This window comes from Barbatula barbatula, assembly GCF_947034865.1.
Source record: "Barbatula barbatula genome assembly, chromosome: 1".
NCBI classification, from domain to species: Eukaryota; Metazoa; Chordata; class Actinopteri; order Cypriniformes; family Nemacheilidae; genus Barbatula; species Barbatula barbatula.
The window spans coordinates 36,229,465-36,247,847 of record NC_136766.1 but is presented as its reverse complement, the minus strand read 5'-3'; the positions used below and the strand labels follow the sequence as shown (position 1 = coordinate 36,247,847).

The following is an 18,383-nucleotide window of genomic DNA, read 5'->3' as shown; positions in this document are numbered from 1 at the left end:
GCTCTTTCGGTCACGTGACACAGTATCATACACACTATAACAAAAACATTGTTGTTGCTGGAAAGCATATGAACCTGGTAAATGATTATAACAACAATCCTTAAAAGGAAGGAAGGAGATGGGAACCGGAAAACATTCAACATCTTTAATTAATAGATATAAACGTAAATAGACAGCCGGCAGCCCCCTCACAGGCGACTGCCAGCAACACACACACAAACCATAACTAAAAACCAGGCCCGGTCCTCTATCACTGACCGTCCGGTCGCTCATCCTCTTAGGCTCCCGATCTCCTCCGTGATGCGAGACCGGTACAGCTGACGCTCCGGCCTCGAATCCCGGCTTTCGTCCCGCCTACCTCACTACAATGATCATCACATGAGTCTATCAGAGCATGTTTTCCGACATCAGCGCCAGAGTTTGATTCAAAGATCCTCTTCAGTAGGAGTCGGGGTTTAAAGGTCCAATCTTAAAGAAAAGAGGCGATGGCCTCCCGCATGTGTGTCCCATTACCCTTCATTCACCGAGCCCTACTCTCCCTCCTGCTGTTTTCTTCTTCTCTCCACGGTAGCTGTATTGATCCATTAGCGTGAGGCCAGTAAAGGTTAATGATGTGAATATTGATCTAAATGAAGAGTTTTACTCTCCACAGGTGCTTGTTTGACCCCTGCAGATGTTGCTAATACACTGAGACTCACACACGCCGGCCCGCAGGCCACTGTCTTCATTACATGCACATTTACACACGCTGACCACTGTAGACACTCTCTCCTCTTACAGAGCAGGAGATGTGAGAGAAATTCCATTGGCTGTATGGCATGAAGGGCAACGCCCAAAAGTCACAGCCAAGTTAAATCCACCTTTCTATATAACATGCAGGCTGAGACTTTTAACATATTTCAGAACACTTTATAGCAACACTACATCATTATTTTCTTCTAGTGCAAGCCCCACTGTATCTCCAACAACCCCCCCCCCCTCATTTGCCCAGTGTCTATTCATTTCCTTACAATGATCAAACTATCAATTGAAACTGGTCAAAATGATAAGTAACTGTTGCATTACTCTTAATGCAAAGTTGTACAGAAACAGACAAATAATCTTCATTGTTTACTGTAAATCCTGAAAGTTTCAAGATAACGAGATTCATTGTCACCAATTAGCGTGGAGCATGAACCAATTAGACTACAATATCCATGGATGACGCCATGGATGAAGTATTTTATCATAATGCTTTCTCAGACACTGTGTCTATGGCCCCAAATACTGTACCCCCTTTTCAGACTATTTACAGTATTGACAGTACTGCACTGTATAGATGCAGGCCCTTGTAATTGCTTGTCCAATTCTGCCTACTCGTTACTGATGACTGAGTGCACATTGTGGAATGAGTATGTTGTAAAGAGTTGATTGGGGTTCAGTTGCAAGAGCATAGTGATACATAACATGGAGCCAGCAGGTGATCCAGGTCACAATGGAGATCAACCAGTGGTGGGAGGAAGACGAGGAAGACGTGTTGGTCAAAGGAATGGCAGGGGACAGGCACCCCTTCTGAGAGGTGGTCGTGGGCCTTGTTTGAGAGGTGTGTGGGAACGTGGTAGAGGACAGGCACCACTTCTGAGAGGTGATCATGGGCCTTGTTTGAGAGGTGTGGGGGAACGTGGTAGAGGACAGGCACCCCTTCTGAGAGGTGGTCGTGGGCCTCGTTTAAGAGGTGTGGGGGAACGTGGTAGAGGAAAGGCACCACTTCTGAGAGGTGGTCGTGGGCCTTGTTTAAGAGGTGTGGAGGAACATGGTAGAGGGCAGGCACCACTTCTGAGAGGTGGTCGTGGGCCTCGTTTGAGAGGTGTGGGGGAATGATATTCGCCTTACAGAAATTCGCAAGCATATCTTGGACAATGAAGACATGTTCAACACTGTGGGATCCATAAGTTTGCCGACTATTGCAGGCATACTGAAAAGGCACCAGGTATCTATAAAACAACTGTACCATGTGCCTTTCGAAAGCAAATGAGGACTGAGTATGTTCAGGTAAGTTCAGTTTCAAGATGGTTGTTGTAAAAACATTCCCAAAAATTCTACATTGTACAGTAATCTCTAAATCTCTTTCCAAAATGTATTTTTAGAGGGTGATGGAGCTGGATGCTCATGATGACCATCACAAATTCATATATTTGGATGAGGCAGGTTTTAATCTGGCCAACACCAGGAGGATAGGTCGGAATTTAATTGGCCAGCGGGCAACCATCCAAGTACCTGGACAACGTGGGGCCTACATTACCATGTGTGCGGCTAAATCAGAAGATGGTGTGGTGGGACGCAGACCTCATATTGGACCATATAATGCAGCTCTTCTTGTCTCCTTTCTTGATGAGCTCGATCAGGTTTGTAGAACTGAAGGTGTGACCAATCATTGTGTGGGACAATGTCAGGTTCCATCATCTCATGTGATGCAAGCATGGTTTCAAGCCATAGACAATTTACCACCCTGTATTTACCCCCATACTCTCCCTTCCTTAACCCGACTGAGGAATTTTTTCTTTGCATGTAGATGGAAGGTTCATGATAGGCACCCTCATGAACAAGTCACTCCTCTCCAGGCCATGGATGACACCTACAATGACATCACCGCAGACCAGTGTCAGGCCTGGATTCGCCATGCCCGAAGGTTTTTTCCAAGATGTTTGGCTAATGAAAACATCCATTGTGATGTAGACGAGAACCTGTGGCCAAATACACAACACAGAGTTGATGACAATGTAGAAGTACAGTAATCACTCCTGTTTTGTTTCTTACAGTACAGGCAAGCAAGTTGAGGAACACTGCATTTGATGTTTTACAGTACTGTCTTTTCTTTTCTATTTCATAGCTTATTATTTTTTATTCTTTGATTCAAATAAAGCTATGTTGTGATTGTACTGTAGTGTTTTGCATCAATATATTACAAACTTTGTTCAATGATGTAGTATTCTCTCTACTACTGCAGTGCTTTTACAGATGGTTTAAAATAATTAAACCATGAATTGTTTCAGTCATCAATCAGTCTTTTTGTTAGGTCATTTTCATGACATTTGATTTATATTGTGATTATTTTATCCATAATGTTTACCTCAGTGTGATATATTTGTTATTATACCATGGTCTGTTTGAATACTGGATACTGATTGGCTGGATGGTGTGTATTAAAACCCTTTAATGCAGGGGTAGCTCCAGTCAGTTTGATTACATAAAAAATTAACTGAGGAAAAGAACTGTCATTTTCACCGGTTTGATCTAAATTATGTTTTATTAACTAAGTTCGGGAGGAGAAGGAGCAGATAATTAACTCAGATGGTGCGCTTTCAGCAATCTGTCAGGAACAGAAGGTAGACCCAAAAGCAGATAAGTTAGAAGGTTTATGAAAACACAAAAGTCAAAGGCAAACAGAGGTATCCAAAAGAAGGTGAAAATCATAGTCGGGCAGGCGTGGGTCGGTCGCGGCGTTAACAGTGTCTGTGGGGATGAAGAGAGTGCGTGGTCAGACAGGCGAGGTCAGGCGAGGTGCGAACAACATTCAGAAGAACATGTCAAACTCTTAATCGAGCCAGCACAAGTGGGGATCAAGAATGGTCGGAAAACCGTGAAGACAGTAGCGAAACGGCAACCCTACGGAAGAGCAACCACCAGTGCTAAGATGGGGGAATAGATTTGTGACAAGACAAGAAGCTAGTGATATTCGTTCAAGGAAACTAACACACTGCCAACGGAAAGGAATGCTGAAGGTGAATATTAAGTGAAGGAAGATAATGAGGAAATAAGGAACAGGTGCGCGAGGGCGAGAGAGCATGAGTAAAAACAGCTGTGCGTAGAACGCCAACAAAAGTGATTGAAATGTCAAACCTGAGTCCTGACACAATATCAGCACCCAACCTATCAATTCAAGAGAGAGAGAGTCTCTATAAATAGTCAAGACATCTTACCTTCACTCTCTCTTCAGTCTTATGCATTGGTATACCCAAATTGCAGCAATGTCAGAGAACGAAACAATCCCTATCGATAACTCCGTCGACAATCAGGGTCCTTCGGCGTCCTCAAGCAACGCCCAGCACCTCAGCGCCCGACAGGATACCTCAGACAAACCTGTGGCTGCTCAAAGGGGCCCTCCCGCGCCTCTTCTACTTCCCTGAGATGCAGTGGCATGCCGTCACCTGTACACCTCCCTGCAACTGGATTCCCTGACGGCACGACCTCCCTCTGCAAGCTTGGGCCGCGCCCTGGACGCCACATCCGCTCGCCTGCATTTACTTCCCCGCTCAGCCGAGCTTCAGCAAGCAGCATCTCTGGGCACCATTCAAGCCTGCCACACCTTGAGCCACCCCAGCAGCGCGAGCATGGCCCCGCAAGCGGCCACGGCTCACCCACACATCCTCCCAATCTCCTCCCCCAATCCCTTCAATGTCTATGGCCCGCTGCCCAGCCGTCGAACTCCAGGCTGCCTCCACTGGCGACGCAGGCTCAGGCTTGTGACTTCATTTAAAGGGGTCATTTGACATGGCTAAAATGAATATTATTGTTTGCTTTAGATGTAATACAATGTGTAAATACTGTAACGGATACGCTCTTCGTATGCTCTTCACCTCTCATACTCCAAATCGCTGAATGTTACACCGGTTTCAGTAAACGAAAAAGTCACAAAAAAGTTACAAATCTGTAACAAATTCATCTTAATAATTTATCTTATAATTTATCCTAACGAAAAATAATAAAGTCTGGAGGGAAGGCGGTGTATATTGGATAAAAAGAGAGGAAATAACATCCAGAAGAGAAGAGAGACGGAAGTCAGAGCGCGGTGGAAATGGCGAAAACTTGCGTAGCGTGTGTTTGCTGAAAGGTTGGATTGGAATTCGGTCTTACTTCACTTGAGAACCTTGTGGATATTTCGTCCCGTTTCTGTGGATGTGTATTCAGCGCAAGGAGAGTTTGAAAACGGACCGACGGCCCTCCTCTGCAAACGGTGGCACGTCGTAAATGGTTTGAAGATTTTTTCCCTTCTTTTTTGGAATTGCCTAATGTGCACATTTAGGGGTCCGAAGAAAAGTTGGAAGGAAATTACAGTTGCATGCTCTAGGACTTACCGGACAGTATTGGGAAATAAGTACACTGATACACAAAGACTCAAATGCTATAGCGGATTATAAATTATATTAATCCGCAAATAACTTTCTTTTACGTTTCCAGTGTGAGATTCTTTATTTGGAGTTTGGTGAGAAATTGTTAATTTATATTTAGGTTTTGTTACATGTTCCTATATAGATGTCATGCTCATGTACGTTTCCAAATGTTTTGTTGTTTACACAAGATTTGAACTGATTTAATAATAATCTTGTTATTTAAACATTTTTGACTTGGGAGGTTATTCAATTGCTGAACGGGTCGAAGAGAGTTTGCGACAGTTAATGAAAACTGTCTGGCGCCCAACATAAACTAAAGAAAAAGAAACAAACTCTTCCAAGGCCACTACGTTACAGAATGGCGCCCAACGTAGGGCACGAACTAAACTGAGCATTCGCATCGAACCAAGTTTTTGGTGGTGATTTGATTTATTTTGCTTGGAGAACTGAGTTATGGAACTTTTGAAACTATAAAGACAAAGAGGTCTAATGCATAAATTCTGTTTATTGTGAAAGTGTCACCGAACAAGTAATGCTCATATTTTTGTAGGATTTGATGCTGTTTTATATGGGAAATATTGTTAACAGTTTTTTTTATTTTTTGATCCTTGACCATGTCTACCCCTATACGTCCACCTGTTCTTTTTACCTCATTAGACGAGGATCCTCTAGTCCCTGATGTTTCTACTCCTATAATTTTGCCCCCCAACTATACCATAAGAAATGACCAGTCTCAAACCTCCTCCGTTTCACAATCTGAAGAAATGGAGCTTGTGTCCCCTGAGTCTGTAAACCAAGCTGAAGAAAACCAAAAAGAAGTATGCAATGGTTCTTCGACTGACTCTGTTCAATATGAGCTCCCGTATGTGCTTCCCGGTACTGGCAGAAAAATGGGGAAGCTCACCTTTCAGGTTCACGACCACCTGGACAAATTTCGGCAAAAACAGGACCAGGTTATCAATGAATTGACCAAACAGGTACAACGAAGTCGTTTCCATCTAGAGTCAAAATTGACCAAACTTACTGATCAAACTGAACAAAGTTTTCGCAGCCTCCATGCAGTTATGTCATCAAACAAGGAAAAGCATGATCGTGAAATGGATTTAAGGTTTTATTATAAGGTTATTTTCCACATACTGGGCATGTTTACCGGGACTCTTTGCCCCGCCTCTCTATAACACGCTGATATTTTACAAAGCTCATCGCTCTGAAAAGTGAGGTGTGCTAGTATTGGCCAGTTCACTAGTGCTTAGTGATTGGTAGAATACTGAACGCATCTTATAAACAAACAACCATATACATCATACAGAGTTTGTGTGAGATAAAAATCCCCACTTTGTAACAAAAGCTTCCGTGCATAGCCGGTCTTGATCTCTCCCAGGAACAGTACTGTACATAACATTGTAACCATTTGTTTGTGGTTGCCTCGTCCTTTGGAAGGGCAAACAAAGAGGCTTTCGTTTCGCAACGAAACACATATCGTCTCCGTGACATGGCTGCGCCGGCCACAGTAATTAAATTGACAAGACTGGTAAAGTAGTCTTAGTCAAATCATGAACTGAAGTAGATTCTGTGTAGAATGTGTCTCTGTGTAAAGACATAAACATGAATTTGTAGAAACGATGATGTCATGTGTATGTTACGTCAAAGTGACATCAGAAGCTTTTGCATGTCATGCATAGTGTTTTTAGTCATTTATGACAGATACTTGTGAAGGATCATCACTTTGACAACATTATCACCTTTAGCGAAACATTTTATTTGTGTAAATATACTCGAGTGTTTTAAAGTAAAATGTCCTTCTGCTTTGGTTCACAGTGCCCAATGTTTTCTCTAAATATCAGTGTTTTTATTTGTATTTACATTACAGACCAAAAACCTTTTTCTTCGGCTGAAGTTTTCCTCCAGTGGTGATGTAGCTGCTGAGAGCGACAAAATCCTCCATCAGGTGAGAAAAAGAGTCTTAAGATAGAAAAGTAAATGTGATGATTGAAGACAGAAGTGATATATGAGAGTGTTTGATGTGTGTAAATATATGACATGAGTGATGATGACAGATGAGAAATGACAGTATGTATCATGTGTGGATTGAAATATTTGATGTATTTTAGCTTCAGTTTGTTCTGGGATCAAACATCTCTGATTTTAATCTGTCCTGGACACAACTACCCCAGAAAGAAGAAAAACACGAGGAGGACGGAGGTGACACACACGCACAGGGCCCATCAACTAAAACCACACACCCAAGATAAGGAGAGAGAAACACAGGTCAAATATTAAACAGACTATAAATTCCTGTATGCAGAGTTAATGAAATAAAACTATACAATTCTAGCAGCAAACAGTGCAAAACAGTTTGCAAACGGTGGAGAGGAACCCAAAACTCTATTGGAGGAGAAAAACCTCAAGGCGATATATTGCTCAATGACATCTGAGGGACGGATGAAGACAGACACGGCGATACAAACTCACCGCGGGTCACATGAACAAAACCTGAACATCAACAAATGCATGACACGATCATCACCATCACCCTCACATCTGTGTGAACACATGAAGAGTGATGGAAGTGTAAATAAATGTAAATGTTTGAGTTGATATTGAGATCGTCAATCTGGGCTCAGTTGGGTAGTCAGTGCAAACCGTGATAAACCTTCTGTACTTTATGATGTCATTTGTGAGAAGAGCTAATGAAATAAACTCATGATACAGCATTATAGTGGTCTGGTTCTGATCCGGGGGGGGGGTCTTGTCTTGAGCTCTAAAGGAGAGAGAGAGTTTCATCATCGACAAAACAATTAGTGCAGAAATGCGATGCATCACAGGGTTCTGTCAGTGCTCATAACTCGTGATATCAGGGTCAGAAACATCTCACTGGATGCACACAGATCAGATGCTCGATTCCATTTGTATTTGTCTGGCCGCTGTGAGACTGAATGAAGCGTACAGAAGTGTGAAGAAATGAGCTGAGCATTAACACTGACGAACTGTAAACAACACCAGCTGATCAATGACAACATGAGAGGAATATTAAAGATGCCAGTGTCCCTAAAATAACAGAAAGTATTGAAAAACAATTGACAACGGATCAGTGAATTATTCTTAATGAATTCTCAATCTTAAGCCGCGGTCACACTTGACTTTGAGCATGCGTATATTGTACGGAAGGTGGTACGAAAATGGGCGGGCGCTAATCGTACATTTTTCACATTTCTGTACCGAGACGTTTTGATCTGCTGTTGGTCTCGCGCACTCATGTGACGTGAATTTGCAGGTCAGAGTTCACCAAACTTGAACTTTGCTAAGCAGCGAAATATTGTGGACGCGCTTGCGTTTCCTCTCTGTTGCATTCGCATGCATATGAATTGATGTCAACGGAGGGAAAAGTCAAGTGTGACACATAAAAGCAGGGCTGGACTTCGGCACTGGATCGGCACTGGATTTTTTGGCCCACATCGGCCCTGCATTAGTTTCGTTTACCGGGGGGTTTTGTGCTGGAGGTGGTTGCGCATTCTCGGGTCTGTCGACTGGGGGAAGCTTTCAGTCAAAGTCAACCTTCTCTTTCTTACTTTTTTATATTTTCACTTTGTGCAACAGTAATTAATGTGGCATTATGCTTGTACACCCATTTTCAATATTTCAGAATTGGTTTAAATGGTAACACACACACAAATGCAACAATGTGATGCAGGAAACACATTGGTTGTGTAATAACCCTAAACAGAGCAATGATTTCTATGATCTGTATCATTTCACATGCTCTTCTTACACTATTAAATCATTTAGACACAATTCAATATTTCACGTCTTTTTAATGACTGTGACCAGAAGATCTTACAGAATTCATAAATAAATCCATCTCATGTTCTGTATTTGATGTGTTGGTGGGGTAGCGGGGTATCTAGTCACAGTGGTTTTCCGAGCATTTCAAGTTCCGGAGAGTTTGCGGCGACAATAAAATGCTTCTTTCATGTGTGACAAATACTGAAATAAACAGCGCAGATCTCAGATCAGTTGGCTTTGACACATCAGTGTTAAACATTCATGGGCTGGTCTTGTGTTTTGCTCGGAGGTGCCGTTGGGAAACATTGGTTTAGTGATGCGTCTGGATCAGTCCCTGCGGGCTGGAGTCAGTGTGGATGTGTGGATTTACACACTGCCATTGAAACTGAATGCTTTGTAAAACAAACGGCCTTTACCACACATCTGAGATTTAACCATTCACAATTTAAGAGGTGCTTAGCCATCTGTAGACACATTAACTCCACGTACAGAATGTTTCTGAGAGCGCCAGTTTGTGTGTATCTTTACACGGTGTGTGTGTGAGGACGTCCCAACACTCCCCGCCGCTTCAACAGCTTAATAAACTACTAAATGATGCCTTAAAGAAATTGTAGGGTTGAGTTTACCATTAAATATCATCAGCTCAGTATTAAAACAATAGATGTCAATGAAAAGACCTCACATAGACACAAATACAGACATGTGTGTATTCGCAGTGAGTAGGCCCATGCTTACTGTATGACAGATGCAGATACTTTATAAAACTATAACAAAGTCAGACGAACACTTCACAAGTATTTAACATTTGTCAGTGAAGGTCAAGAGTCATGCAGCCTAAAGTAAGTGCTCTTTACATCCATTATTTATTTATTGTTTTGCCAGACAGATGAACTATTTTTGAGCTCGGAGCGCCGGTTTGTATGAATCCAGATGAGTAAATGATAACAGCATGAGTGAACTATTACTCTAAATGAATGCTTAGAGCTCGTAATTAAATTATTATATATTTCAAGGAACTGTAAAAGCGCGTAAACGTTTATGAAACGTAATATCGTGTCATGAGGCTGTGAGACTTTTATTGTGAACTGGACCGGAAATGAGAGGCTCCGCAGCGGAAGCAGGAAGTGTGTGATCATGGAGAAGTCTTTCGCCTCAGTGCCTGTGTCTCTGCCCAAACACTCATACTGGTTTGATTTCTGGCTGTTTCTGCTGTTTGACGTTGTTCTCTTTTCGATCATTTACTTCATCATCCCGTGAGCGGTGAGTCACAGTCACAGTATCAAACAATTCAACTGTACGACAGATCACGTGATGGCCACGTCATTCAAACCACTGTGTGCTGTAAGTTCATTGATGGTTTAGTGCGGGTCAGAGCAATCGTGTGCGTGGTTTTGTGTGCGTTTTGTGTGTGTGTGCGCGCGCGCGTGTGTTGTGCGTGCGTGCGTTTTGTGTGTGTGCGTGCGTTTTGTGTGCGCGTTTTGTGTGTGTGCGCGTGTGTGTTGTGCGTGCGTGTTGTGCATGCGTGCGTTTTGTGTGCGTGCGTTCGTGCGTGTCTGTGCGTGTGCGCGCGCGTGTGTTGTGCGCGCGTGTGTGCGTGCGTGCGCGTTGTGTGTGTGCGCGCGCGTGTGTGTTGTGCGTGCGTTTTGTGTGTGTGCGTGCGCGTTTTGTGTGCGTGCATGCGTGCGTGCGTGTCTGTGCGTGTGCGCGTTTTGTGTGTGTGCGTGCGTGCGTGCATGCGTGCGTGCGTATGTTCGTGCGTGCGTGTCTGTGCGTGTGCGCGTTTTGTGTGTGTGCGCGTTTAGTGCGTGCGTGCGTGCGGGAAGGAAGGAAGGAAGGTTTTGTAAGAATAAGTTGTCTCTGTGTTGAGGAGAACTTTTTTGCATACAGTCATTATTAATACATGATAATTACCACACCAATTCACTTAGTGCTGTACAATACATTGAAATATCGCACACCGTGATAGTTTGCTATAAATCAGTTATTTCATTCTTGGAAAAGTGATGTATGTTTAAAGTTTTAGGTGGATGCTGATAGTATAGTATCTATCATGTTAGTAGGGATATGCGTATGTGTGCTCTGATGCAATTAGATCAACAATTTGTCTGATTTATTTTTGTTTGTTTACTAAATGTCCGATTTGTTTAATGCAACAGTAAAACACGGCTGTTCACCTTCAGAAGTTGTAGTGATGCTTTCTTTTTCCTCAAATAATGTGAAATATATGTTGGTTATATCATTTCTTTCATGTATTTGAATACAATTTTAGAAATATTGAATATCGCATTATTTGGCATGCGATTGCATATCACATTTTTTCTCAATATCGCACAGACCTAAATTCAACACATGTATCTGAGTAAAAGATTTGAAGAACCAGTTCTTCTTTTTGTAGTGTGCAGCAAGATTGGATCAGTTGTGTGGTTTGAATGGCTTGTGTGTTTTACAGAGAGCTTCAGGAATCCAGTTCCCCAAAGAGAGAGCGAGTCAGAAGCTCAGCTGAGACGGTCAGTAGTGTTTGCAAACATTACATCTTTTAATAGAATCACACGGTACTCTCTGCACTGCTGAACGCAAGGCTTTAAAATAAGCTTATCAGTTATGACAAAATTCACTCTTTGATATTAAATGATATGAATGCCTTTGTAAGGGGGACACCATCTCATAAACACATATCTCACGTGACAAGCACTGGTCACCAACGAAATGATTGAGGATAAAACAGAATAATATAAAATGGTAAATATAATCAGAACAAAGTAACACAAGTTTGTTTTTGTCAGGACAGGAATGACAGCGCCGGCGTGTTCTGCTTCTCCATCACATTTCTTGCTTGACTCGCATCACTTTACTGCCGACTGAAATGAAATGTGCTCACAAAACTCCACTGGACTACACATTTCTGCCCTGAGATGAGACGAACGTTCATGTGTCGGAGGGTTTTATGCACATTGTAATAAATCAAGTGTGTTTGAGGAATTAAATTGATGTGACATGTGCTAATGTGTTGCCGTGTGTTTTGTTACACGGATCATTGAAATCACATTGTTGAAACTTATATTTTCATTTTGAATGAACGAAGCTCATTGGTTGAAGTCTTATTATCTGATAGAGGGCTGAAATTCTTGTTATTATAATGTTTGTATTTTACAGGATGGAATGGTTGCGTTTTGTCCGAGCAGCATGCAGGAGTTAAATTCAATCTTCACAGCTGTACTGAAAAAGGTCCAGCAGTCATCTGCAGAGATCTATGGGGCCAAAAGATATTTGTCCAGTTTTTTTCTTTGCGGGGCACTTGATCTAGCGCCGGCCACGGTTGTAACCTATTGTCTTGTCTGGAGTCTCAGGGAATCAATTATTCTCTGCTGGTTCTATTGGCTCCGAGAACAAAACGCAGCCTAAAGCAAAATGAGGGCCAGAGACGCAGGGTGGAAAATTAATGAAGTGGGCACAAAGCGCACTCCATCATGTGTTGTGGTGAGTCTTTGTGTCGCTCTCTCGCTGGGTCTGTCTTGCGAAAGAAATCAGCGGGGAATTTTCTAGACGCATCCAGAGAAACATTCAACGTTTGTTTAGAAACGCCACTCGAGGGATAAAGATCAAGGCAGGTTTACACACCGACTTTAAAAAGACCTTCAAAGAAATGAAGAGTTTATTTCCAAAACAGAACTTTCCAATTAATAGCAATCATGCTATTTAATAGCAAAATGGATTTGTTTTGATTTATGCCATAACAAAAATAAAATTAAACATAATAAAAAAAACATGATTTTAGAAAGTTATCTCATTTTGGAAACAAACTCTTCAGATACATCACTTTCTCTTATTTGCTTTCTTAAATATGCAAATATAACTGGTGTTAGTTCTGTCATCTGCTCTTCTGGAGTCCTGAAGGATCTTCATCAACATGTTAACAAACTCAACGCTTTTATTCTTCTTGGATAAAACATTCACGTGTAAAGGGAATTTAAAATGCGGGTAAAGTTCACTTCTGCTTTTGTTTTATTGGTGATCACACAGGTCGGCTGATTTCTGTTAAAGCGAAGTGCGTGAGAGAGCGCGCACCTGCGTGTGTGCAGTAATGTGAGCCAGTGATAATAAAATGATGTGTTTCTCGTATTGTTTGTATCACCAGAAGTAAATAATATCACGCAAACTTTTGAAAAAAAAACGTTTAATATATTTCTTATCAATCGTAGGCAGAATGAAGAGGAAAAGGAACCAGCACGCTCTCCGTGTTTATTAATTCATTTTCTTTTTAGCTATTTATTTAATTTCAGTTGTTAATTTCATGTATTTCTATATTGTTTTTGAAACAATAACAGTTAACCAGTGTGTAGTGATTGGTGCATATGTTACACCTCTTACCATATTTAGTTCCTCTTCAATACACCCACCTTACTTGCGTATACATTTGGGCGGTCTTAGTCAAATCATACCACAAACAGACGTAGATATTTGGGGGTGTGGCTACACGAGGCGTTTCAGGCAGGTCTGGGTGACCATTCGAATTTTAATTCATCTTTATGCTTCATTTGTGCAATTTTACGTGTGTAAAACATGAGCAACTTATAACACACCAAGGACACAGAAAAACACATGTTCGTGCCAATTGACCATCTACCGAATAATAAACACTTCTTACTAATGGCTTGTTTCCACCAAGTGTATTCTTGATGGGCGTGGTGTATGAAGATCAAGGCTCTAGGATTATCTGGCAACCAATCAACATTCTGCAGTGAGTCTAGCTCCACCCTTTTGGTACAATACTACTGCGATAACCACCCTAATGAATGGTCTCAAAAAAGTCGGACGGTATGGGCCGCTCTTGTTGAAAACGCGAATAATTGCCAACCGTTCTGAACCGGGCCGCTTGGTGGAAACCATGCCGTCATCAGTTATGTGAAGAAACCATATTGTCCAAACCATTAGCAGCAGAAGCGTACAGAACTGTGTAAGTGTATTTCAATTGTGTCTTGTTGAGTTGTAGTACTGTGTTAAACTGAGAAATCGCTTTGTATTTACTTCCGCTCTGTCACGTGGTGAAACCGCGGGTAGTATCGTTCGTTCGTTCTTGGGCTAGTTTAATTTGTTTGCTTTGTGTGCGCGTGTCATCTGAGGGCGGGGCCTGTTGAATTTAAGTAATTAGACGTGTATTTAAAAAGCGTCTACCCACCGTGGCAGCGGTCGCGTGCAGCCCTCATCGCGTGAAGACCGAAGAGTAAAGACGTCGACTCTACCTGCGCGCGACTCCACCGAGCCCGGGACACCGACAGGGCACTTGAGTATTGCACTTCTTTTGTATTATTATTTTTCTGTTTTGTATCAACACCTGCACTTTTTGTCTTACTTGTTTGCACTAACACTTATTCCTTTATTGTTATCTTAAATGTTTCTTCCTATTTTCTTTCTGCTTCTCTTAAATATGTGTTTTAAAATCCTTTCTGTTATCACAACACGAAAATCATCTGCCGCATGCCGAAGGCGACGCAATGCTAATAACCTTCACAATGTATCACTGCTAGCAACTGCCCCTTCTACTTTCCCAATAGGATTGCGGAACTGCCAATCTGCTGTGAACAAAGCTGATTTCATTACAGCTTTTGTTAAACATTCTGGTCTTTCCATTGTAGCACTTACAGAACCATGGATCAAACCAGAGGACTCTGCCACTCCCGCTGCCCTCTCCCATAACCACACTTTCTCCCACAGCCCTCGCATCACAGGAAGGGGTGGAGGCACCGGTCTACTCATCCCCAAAGACTGGAAATTCAATCAGCTAACACCCTTGTGTGACAACAGCTCCTTCGAGTTTCATGCTGTTACTATCACCCACCCTGTTAAAAGTCATTTTGTAGTTATATATCGTCCCCCAGGTCAGCTTGGACATTTCTTGGAGGAGCTGGATGTGCTTCTTTCATCCTTCCCTGAGGATGGTACTCCCCTGGTGGTACTAGGTGACTTCAACATCCACATTGGAAAGCCACAGGCTGCTGACTTCGTCAACCTGACCGCATCATTTCTCCTCGAGCAGGTTTCCACATCAGCAACCCACAAGTCTGGAAACCATCTAGATCTGATCTTCACAAGGTACTGCTCCACTCATCACTCTCAGGTCACCCCGCTGCACACGTCTGATCACTTCTTCGTCACCCTTGACCTCGACCTCACTGCTCCGGATATCGCAGATGTCTTACCGATGGTCACCTTCCGGCGCAACCTGTGGTCTCTCCCTCCCTCCTGTTTTTCCTCTGCTGTCTTCTCTGCACTCCCCCTCTGATGAGCTCTCTCTTTTGAATACAGACAATGCCACAGACACTCTGTGTTCCACGCTTTCATCCTGCTTGGACAACCTATGCCCGTTTGCATCTGGACCAGCCCGTCCATCCCCGTCGGCTCCCTGGTTATCGGATGTACTGCGTGAGCATCGCGCCAGCCTCCGGTCAGCTGAGAGAAAATGGCGCAAGTCAAAAGACCCTGCAGACCTCTCTCTCTACCAATCTCTTCTTTCTCTGTAGATGTCACCTCTGCAAAAACAGATTACTACCACTCGAGGATCTGCAAGTCTCCGGACTCTCGAACGCTCTTCAAAACCTTCTCTGCTCTCCTCTGTCCGCCTGCTCCCGCACCTTCATCGGAGTTAACAGCTGCTGATTTTGCATCGTTCTTCGTAAAGAAAACTACTGCCATCAGCAGCCAGTTCTCTACGCCACCATCTGTCGAACCCGCCCACATCCCTGACACGTGTGTGCTCCCCGCCTTTTCTACTCTGTCTGAAGCTGATGTCTCAAAGGTCATTGGCTCCAACCACCCTACCACCTGCCCACTGGATCCCATCCCCACCCATCTCCTCCAGGCCATCTCTCCAACGGTTGTGCCTGCTCTGACCCACATCATCAACTCTTCGCTCACCACTGGGACATTTCCCACGGCGTTCAAAGAGGCCCGCATCACACCGCTCCTAAAGAAACCCACCCTGGACCCTACACTGCTAGAAAACTACAGGCCTGTCTCCCTTCTTCCCTTCATCGCCAAAGCCCTGGAGCGAGTTGTGTTCAATCAGCTCTCCTCCTTTCTCATGCAAAACAACCTCATGGACAGCAATCAGTCTGGTTTCAAGACCGGTCATTCCACAGAGACTGCACTGCTCTCAGTCATCGAAGCCCTGAGACTGGCAAAAGCATCATCCATGTCATCTGTGCTCATCCTACTGGATCTGTCTGCTACCTTTGACACTGTCAATCATCACATCCTCCTGGCTTCTCTCAGTGCTATGGGTGTCTCTGGAATGGCGTTGCAATGGTTTGAGTCCTACCTCTCGGGTAGGTCATTCAGAGTATCCTGGAGAGATGAGGTCTCCGTGTCCCAACAGCTCAACACGGGGGTGCCACAGGGCTCAGTGCTTGGGCCGCTACTCTTCTCCATTTACATGACATCCCTCGGTTCGGTCATTCAGAAGCATGGCTTCTCCTATCACTGCTATGCCAACGACACACAACTCTACTTGTCATTTCAACCGGACGATCTGACGGTCGCTGCTCGCATCGCGGCATGCCTGAGTGACATCTCGCTTTGGATGAAGGATCATCACCTGCAGCTAAACCTTGCAAAAACGGAACTGCTTGTGATCCCGGCCAACCCAAAGATTCACCACAACCTTGCCATTCAACTAGGCTCATCAACGATTACACCGTCCAGCACAGCCAGAAACCTGGGAGTGGTAATCGATGATCGGCTTAACCTCACAAGTCATGTTGCCAGCACCACCCGGTCCTGTAGATTCATCCTCTACAACATTAGGAAAATTAGACCTTTCCTATCGGAGCACTCTACGCAAGTCCTGGTCCAGGCTCTTGTCCTGTCCAAACTGGATTATTGCAATGCGCTTCTGGCTGGACTTCCTGCTTGCACAATCAAACCTCTCCAGATGATCCAGAATGCGGCGGCAAGAGTGGTCTTCAATGAACCGAAGAGAGCGCATGTAACTCCGCTCTTCATCAGGTTACACTGGCTCCCTGTTGCTGCCCGCATAAAGTTCAAAGCTTTGCTCCTGGTCTACAAGACCAACGCCGGATCTGCACCATCGTATCTCCACTCGCTAATGCAGATCTATGTTCCTGCCAGATCACTGCGGTCTGCAAAGGAACAACGACTAGTGGTACCATCACAAAAAGGAAAAAAGTCACTCTCCCGTACCTTCTCTGGATCTGTTCCACATTGGTGGAATGATCTACCAGCTGCTACAAGATCAGCAGACTCGGTTGCCATCTTTAAAAAAATTCTAAAAACGCATCTCTTCCGTCAACACGTCGCTGATTGATTTTTCCTAATTCTCTTCCCTTTCCTTCTTTAAAAAAATAAATAAATAAATATTACTAACCTCACTATTCTTAGCTTTTATACTGTGCTAGGCTTTAATAGACTAGTTTGATGCACTTATGTATTTTGTTGCCTATGTTGTTATAATTGCTTTCAATGTTTCCTCATCTGTAAGTCGCTTTGGATAAAAGCGTCTGCTAAATGACTAAATGTAAATGTAAATGTAAATATTGTAAAACAGGTCTTCCTTTATTAGGATGTTAACTGATAATAAGCAACAAAACACCAAGTAAGATTGCCATGTAATATTACATTGTGTTATTCTGTAATGTTGAGCAGACTTTGTTCTGATGGTCTTTATGAGATTTCACGAGCTCATATTTAATTCATTCAGCAAATCCACAGACAATCTTGACAGGTCTGATGAGAGTTTAACATCTAAAACATATCAAACGACCAAAAACAGCTCGTGTAGTCAATCCATCATCCCGTGTGGTTTGTGTGTCTCTGATGATGTCACTTTCCAGTGATGTCATCGTGTAACGGGACGTTTTCCTGGACACAACGTCGACTAGAAAGTCCTGTTTCCTCCAGAAGTCGTGGTTTGATGTGGAGCAGTTGAATGGACATATTAAAATTCCTTTAATTAGAAAATCTTTCCCGTTTGCGCTGTGAGACCGATAGAATCACTTGTGTTGTCAGCCCGTTCGCCGGCTTTATCTGACAGAACGTTTCCTTTGGTGCTGGAGATAAGCGTTTCATTTCAAAGATGACTTTCTTGATCTTACAAATGAGAAAGAAGGAAAGGAGAGATAATTGAAGTCAGCTGTGATCTTATTTCTCGTCGTTTTATTTCTGACTTTGAAATGAAAGAGGGTTTTTGTGAGCCTCGAGCTCTCGGTTCCGTCACATCGGCTGCTTCTCGTCTCGGTTTTTGTTTTCTTTCATTATTTTGAGATGATGTTTGAATGATTCTCAGCTATGAACAGCTTCCGTCTTAGACATGGACCCTACAGGTGCCTTCTATAATAGACACAATCTTTGATGCTGTTGAAATGTGATAGAAAGCAGATTTTGCTGACACACTTCACACACACACACACACACACACACACAAAGCCTTAATCTACT

The 18,383-nt window shown here is 43.1% G+C and overlaps 1 long non-coding RNA gene across 1 annotated transcript; it reads left to right on the top strand.

The window, feature by feature from the left end:
- Nucleotides 1–10,020: 10,020 nt before the first annotated feature.
- Nucleotides 10,021–13,583, top strand: LOC306900661. Its single transcript, XR_013787313.1, has 3 exons — nt 10,021–10,193; nt 11,383–11,440; nt 11,722–13,583. It is a non-coding gene; the product is annotated as an uncharacterized lncRNA (long non-coding RNA).
- Nucleotides 13,584–18,383: the final 4,800 nt, after the last annotated feature.